Below are 7,618 nucleotides of genomic sequence, written 5' to 3'. Positions count from 1 at the left end.
CGCATCACGTACGGTGTGTGCGGGCGACGTGTGATTTGGTCCCCCCCAGGCCGGTGATTTGGACGTAATTTTATGTTTACTCTCATTCGTACACACCAACACACCAACAAGACCAAAGCTGTCTGGCTCGATGCCGGCACGGGAAGTGTCCAATCGGTTAGATAAATTGCACTTGAACCAGGACCAGCGCACGGGAGTGAAGCGGCGGATGACCCTCACAAATGGCAACATCAACAAAACACCCTCCAAACGCGGGGCACGAGAGAGAGAGAGAGTTCTGTCTGGAAATCCCAGACAGCCAGACGGGCCCCACAGACACCGGGACACGTGGCACGGTGGATGGAGGCGCATGGTGCGGTCCCATTGGGTCCCGTCCCCACCGGCCGGGACACGATGCTTAATTACGGTTCGCTGTATTATGTGAAAACGGTCAGATGGGCGCGTTCGGATTTCACCGGTTCCGGTTCGGTTGAAGCGGACAATGGAAATCCCTCGGATTGACAAAATGGGCAGCAAATCCGAAGCGCCAGGAGTGCGGTGCGGTGTCCCTTTTTGATCGAAAATGAATTTTAAGGCTGAGCTGACAATTCAGACACTTCTGTCAGTGAGGGATTAGAGAGGCTATCGGGCCGAATGAATAAATTAATTGGCCACAGACAAAAAAACAAAGCAGCGACAAGTACAACTCTTATGCTTCTCTTCCGTGCACTTTATATGCTGAGGAGGGTTTAAAACGGTCACCTTATGGTCCGCCAGAGAGCATCTACAGGGTGCTCCACGCGGGATATTGAAACTCATTAATTTGAAGATGGCCTCGTTTATAACAGCGTACCTGTGGCGGCGGATCTATCCTGCGAGCGCCGTGGATGAAGCTAAATAGCCAAGCATCAGCCAAGCATCATTATGATCATCATCATCATCATCATCATTCAGCTCATCTTTGGCCGGCCACGGTCGTTCGCGTTAAATCGCGAATCAATAATCCGTTTTCACCATCAATCCTGCGAGCCCTTCGAGAGTCGAGCAGTATCGATCAATCATCGCCTCACTCTCGGGGTCCGCGAGGCCAACCGGACGGACCCCATTTCCACCGGGACCGGTGGCTCTGATGGATGGCCCCGGACTCGAGAGTTTTCCTTCGGGCCGGCCATAAAGGTTAATCCGAAATAACGAACACTATTTTTAACGTTTGAATTAATCATCTCTCTCTGTCCGTCTCTCGGTGACTCGGTGATGGATTCGAACGCATTTCGATATGCGACTGCATCCGCTCGCCGGCCGGAAGAGACCGATGTGTGCGTGCGTATGTGTGCTCCGTCGAATGGTGGAAGATTAATTAACCACCGGCTCCGGTGGGGAACCGTTGTCTCCAGTAATTTTACTTAATTAAATAACACACCGTACATCCGCGTGCCGGACGCGCAGTGCTTCAGGCGATTAATATGTCGGTGTCCCGGAGGGCGGACAGGAACAGACACCTGCCGCCGGGGTGGGGGGTTGGCTGCAGTTGCATTGCGATCGTGAATGGCAATGGCGGTTTTCCCATGCAATTTCATGCGAAGAGCCGCCGGCCGGCAAACGGTTGATGTGCATTTTTATCCGCTGCCGACGGAATTCTCTTCCGCCAAAAAGAATCGCCACTTGCCGCCGTGTGTGTGGGAATTTGCACAACATTATGCGGCCATTCGCCGGAAGGTCGGAGTTGTTTCGTCGCTTAGGAACAAAAGGAAAAAGGAACGCCACACCCCGGGGTGATTCGGTGCGACTCCAAAGACCATACTTTAGGGGGGAGGCGCACTAACGGCAAAGGAACGAGAGCGATGCCCGTGGCCGGTCCGAGCCTCACGGCGCCGGACGGCGGCGGCATACACTTAAAGATTGGTTCCGAAGCCTCGGCGGCCACAATTGATGGGCGGCCGGCGCAGCAGCACCGAACGTGCGTTTGGTGCGATTTCTCGAGCGTCGAAAATCTTCTCACCCGCGACCGCGACCCTGAAGGGGGCCCCGCGTGTCGTGAATCGACGGAAGTGGCTCGCAGACGCAAGAGAACGTGGACGCCCGCAGCAGACCGAGGACGAGTGAAACATGTTACGAAAAAAAAAAACACAAAAATAAACATAAACCCGCACCAAGCGCGGTGCGCGAGAGACCCATCGATAGCTTTACATCTTAATTAGCGGGTTCGTTGTCTCCCGATGCTGGTCTCTGGCAATGTTTTCCGTCTTCGGTTCTTCTGCCTTCTGCGGACCGGCGGGGTAGGCGACGAGTTTCCAGCAAACGATGGCAAATCCGGGGTCCGGGAACGCGAAAACAAATTGTTTTCTTTGTCCAGGGAAAGGGGCGCGTAGCTCGAGACTGTGCGAAATTTGGGACTCCAGGCGGCAAGCAACCAACCGAGAAAAAAGGGCCGAAACCGAGCCAGCGAGCCCCGGTCACCATTTACATGTTGGATCAATCCGACTGGGGCCGAACACAATATAGGTGAGAAAAGGCAATATTTACTAACAAATGTTTATGGTCGAAACCTTGGGGAATGTTCGGGAAGCGAGGCAATTGTTTGTTGGGCAGCGATTGATACACCGTGAACGGGGCACGAAAAACAGCGATCAATTGTTTACCCATTCCGATTGGAATAAACATCATCCGAACAAATTGCTTTGGGCTTCGTCCTTATTTCGGCGATTTCGGTAGTGTGGCCGTTATCAACTGTTTCGAGGGAATTTAGCCGAGGGCATCACATGACCGCTTTCATTTAAGGTTGCTGAAATACACAGTAAACCCCAGTAGAGTCGAACAGGATTTGGTAACGGCCAAAATGGTCCAAAAAGCATACAATTGCGTTAAAAACATCACTCCCTGAAGCAATTCGGAACCGATTTAAAATCGGTTCACTACCGGTTCAGAACCGATTCAGCAACCGTTCGAATTGGCTTATAACCGGTTCGAAAACGATGTCAGAAATTGAATCGGTTCGATTACCGATTCAAGTAGGGTGATCTGACCGGTTCGAGTAGGGTGTCAACAACCTCAACGAAAGTGCACAGAAATACTTGAAATTCTGAAAAAAATGTATTATATACACACTAGCAGGCCCGGCGAACTCTGTTTCGCCCCAGAGGCAATGGGCCCCCGGTGATAGGAGCAGTCGGTAACGCTCGTCCCTGTATCGCAGCTGGCCATGGGTTCGATTCCCGATTCCGGCGTTCCAGGGGGGTTGGCGCGGAACCAACAACCCGGCCCGTAAAAACGTTTACAAAGAGCATCAGAGATTAACATTGTCGCTGCTTGGTAAAGGGTAAGACCGCTCAGCGGTTATTGTCCAATAAGAAGAGAAGAACTTCATTTCGTCAGCTGATCTTGGTATTACTGGCAGTATTTGGCGGAAATTTCAGGACACTAAAATCATTGCGTCTCCAAAACTTCTCGCAACATGCACCGAACATCTCGATTATATGCGTCATTCAGTTCACGATTTGGCGCTGGCATTCTTAACTGTAGGGGGTGAGGGGGTGGGGGAACGCTGCATTAGTGAGAAAGAGAAGCCAACAATTGTTTTCTGTTGCTCGCTCTGTCTGTCCCGTTGCAGTATTTGAAAAAAAAACACATTGTGCGTATTGTGGCTTCATTGTGACGCGATCGGATTATAAAAAGTATCCTATCTGGGGCCCTTGGATCTAAGCTACCTCCACACCAATTTTCAGCCAAATCGGTTCAGCCGTTCTTGAGTTATAAGTAAACAGCCAATAACGCGGTACTCTTTTATATATATAGATTATTCCTGTGCCAGTTCATATTCGTGACGCTATTTTCAACAGAAATTACATAAATTTCATTTTGTTCATTTGGATTTGGGCATGGTACTTTAAACCGGTTCAAATGGAGAAACTACTTCCCTGATTCTATTAAAATTGGCAAAGGTCGTTCAACACCTTCCGAATCCGAAACACACACCATAAGTGGACCCCGCCTTTGGACTTTCACATGCATTCGTTTTGAAGCGGTCTCGACGACGACCGTCGGTTTCGGTTTCGTTCCCATTTCGTGCCTGAGAACCGTTTGGCCACGGGGGCAAATTATATGCATCTCGTCGTAGCACGCTCATTGTCCTGCCCAAAGTACCGCGTTTACTGCTCTGCCACCACCGTTAAACATACCCATTGTGAGCCTGTGCCTGTGTTGCCTCTGGGACGAGAAGCCATGCCGTGTCGATGATGCTCCGTCAAGCTCCAACATAAGCCCGCTTCCCAGCGTGCCTTTCTCGAGTTCTAAAGCGACCCGACGACGACGGGATCGCGCGGTGATCGAGAATCTGCAGCACCACCAGCTGTTGCACACACACCGAAGACGGTACGGTGTAATGGCACATTTCTTCACCCGTACTTAGGGCGGCTAATAGCGGCTGATTAACTCTGCCCCGCCGGGAGACGGTATCAATTTACGCCCCGGCTGTAATTAGCACAGCAACATTTTGTCTCGTTGTTGTAACCATTCTGTGTACGGATTTATTTGTTGTTTTCTTCTTCCGATTGTGCCGTTGCATCACTCGTACTCGAAAACCGCAACATAAGTCGCCTCCGGTCCGGGTGTCACAGGGCGCGGGTTTAATGGATTTCAGTTCAAACAAAATGCTCTTGCCCTCGCCCCGCTCTCTGACACTAATTAAAGCGTGTTATAAATGGTTGCTGAAAGCTCTAGAGCGCCCGCCGATAGGAACTTTCAGCATAAGGTGGAGAAAAACAAACGCCTCGTGGTACGGCGCCACCAGATCGGGATCGGATGAAGATCGATTCCCAGGTAATGGCTGCTGCCGCGCCTGCCGTGCGCCTCGTGGCCCAAGAGCGCATCCGTTAATCATTCCCATTCCCGCCAATTGCAGCGGATTGTTTTATGTTTATAGAACCCCTCCTAGACCGCTGCTTCGAATGGGGAGAATACTTCTTCCAGCCTCTCTTTGGGGTCGTCTCCGTCGCTTTCCATTTATCATGGACTCATCGGCCAGCGGAAAGATGTCCTCCTCCAGGGGGCTGTGTTTGGCTCCTCAACACACCCCTGAGCGAGAGACAGGGATTGTGCACGGCCGCCACACCGACAGGATACCGTTTCTGCCGTAAAACTGTTCGTTTGCTAATTAATTCCAACACACACAGCGCGAGCCACGGCGAGCCACCCGGAACGTCTCGGGTCTCGGGAGGAACGGAAAACCGCACAATTTCTCCGCACATTCTTTAAGACTGGCCCCGCGAGGGAAGTTTGCTGGGCTATTAATAGCACACGCTGGAAGTATAAAATAAGAACGGACCGCTGGTCGCCTTGAGAAAAACCGAGTGCGGAATGAGCAACGATTTGTAATCAGCCACCTTCTTCGACGTGGCCCTAGGCGGCCCTCCGATGGCAGGTGAAATCGGAACCCTTGGGGTTGGTTGGCCGGTGCTGGCGGTAGCATTATGTCGCGCAAGGGCACATTCCCTTCCGCAGGTAACCCGGCAGATGGAGCTCGGCCGCTGGGGGATATCGCATGACAGCGACACGATGGTCAGATGCCCTGCAGATGCCGCGTGTTCGTCGTGGCGCCATTCCCAGGACGATGACACGGGGCCCCGGGTTCGCGGAAATTGTCACCGGGGACGAGGGGGTGGACTGCGATCGATTTCTGGAACCGGGAGGTTGATCATCGCGGATATTGGATATTGGAATCTCAGGACAGTGCAATTTCTTTGGCATTCTCCGTGGACCCCGGTGGGGAGCTGGCAGGCTCCCCGCACCGGCCGCGATCCTACGATTTATGGCCTACCTGGGAACGCCCGGGAATGACCGGCGCCGATATTAATTACTGTGGAGCGGATAGTTTTGTTTTCTTTTTCCCGCAGAGCCCCACCAAGAAGTAAGACCAAAAAAGGAAGTCCTTCTGGCGGCAGCGAACATTGCGACCGCCGGATGCGTTTAGGTTATGTGTGTTTTGCTTCCCGCGCCGTGCCCGGGGTTATTGCGCTTTCGTTGCCCCGAGTGTCGTTGCTCTCGTCCCTCTTCGGTTCGCGCTATCGTAAATCATCCGTAACCGATCCGAATCGGAATCTTCGGCCGGACCGAGCTTAGGGGGATCCCTTTTCGGCCGTGTTTCCTTTTTCTTTCCCCGATTCGCGTATGGTTCAACCTTCGCGATCTTGCGATCGATCGGCGGACGTAGCGCACATCCGTCGACGCCGCCGACGGCAATGACACAACCGTTCGCGATGTGAAGGACGGCCCACTAATTGGGGTCTCTGTCGAAAATTAATGGTTAGAAACGTGGCAGCAAACAAAGTGTGTGCAAACAGCACACGGCCAGCCAGCCGCGGCGAAGAAGCGCACAAACAGACGGACACTTATTTGCGTTCGGGTGCGGGGGGACGCTTGTCGTCCGTTGTTCATAATTCTTCAGCTTCGCGGAGCGTGGCAAGCCCAAAGGGGGTCAATAGCCACAGGGTCACGGGCACAGGAAGCGATTGACCCGCTTCCTGAACCTGCGCGTAACATAATTGGGTTTGATCGAAGCAAAAAAATTAATTACCTCGTCCATAAACGGTTCTCGAAGTCGAATCGTGTCCTGTGTTGGGTGAACCAGAAAGTTACGATGGAAGCCGAATTCGTGGTACTTTGGGGACACGACCATGAGCGACCTTGAATCGGCCAATCCAAACACAAATCATTTGGTACGATCGGTAATTGGTCAAGATCAAGATCACAAAAACAATTTCAATTCTCAAAAGACAATTGGTTTTGAATATGAGTGATTGGTGGATTCCAGAGTACAAGTCAGGAAACCGGGACATAATTCGGCCAATTAGACGTGAGACTTGTTTGTTCACAATGTTTGCATTTGAAGTCTGTATGGTGGAAAAATGACGTCAAATGACTATCCATCAAAGACGGACTCCGGCAGCCTACAGCTCAATTTAATTCTTAAAATAGGACCCCCTCTTTCAGCCCTGTTTGCGCTGGGCGATCTAATGAGTGGTGGGGTCCCATGAAAGTTATCCTCAGTGCTGCCTGGACCGAAACCAATTTCCATCCCGCCGCTCGCAACATACTAGGCACCGAATACACGGAAATCCGGCCAGGCGTACACGAATGTGCACTAAATGCAGCCCCGCGCTTCTGCTGCTCCCTCTGACCCCAATGACCAATTTTCCCCGCACACGTCAGCCTCTTATCGTGTAACCAAATTATCGATCGTTCGGTGATGGCGTGCACACGTAAGGTACCTTCGACTAATGGCCGAACGATCGCAAGTCGAAATTAGTCATTGTTCGGTTTTGATTGCGTCTCAAAATAGCGTCCGGACGTGGACCGGACGGACGGACCCACTCTGGACCAAACAATGTCACCACCCAATAAGGGGGCCCAGTGTAGCGCCATTACATCCGCGTCATTACAGCACCCGCGGAGCATCATCAATCAATTGACATCCGTGACACGCTCGCGGTGATCTCCGCGTCCGCGGGATGCACAGGTAATTCCCTCAGTAGCTTAGAATTCCAGGCGCCCCCCGACTGACCGACGAAAGTCGAGTCGAAACTCGTCAGTACCGCTGTCGGGGACCTTCAAAGTTGAAGGTCAACAACGGAACATGAAAGGACCA

Source organism: Anopheles cruzii, chromosome 3 (assembly GCF_943734635.1).
Source record: "Anopheles cruzii chromosome 3, idAnoCruzAS_RS32_06, whole genome shotgun sequence".
Classification (NCBI taxonomy): Eukaryota; Metazoa; Arthropoda; class Insecta; order Diptera; family Culicidae; genus Anopheles; species Anopheles cruzii.
This window is presented reverse-complemented; position numbering follows the sequence as displayed.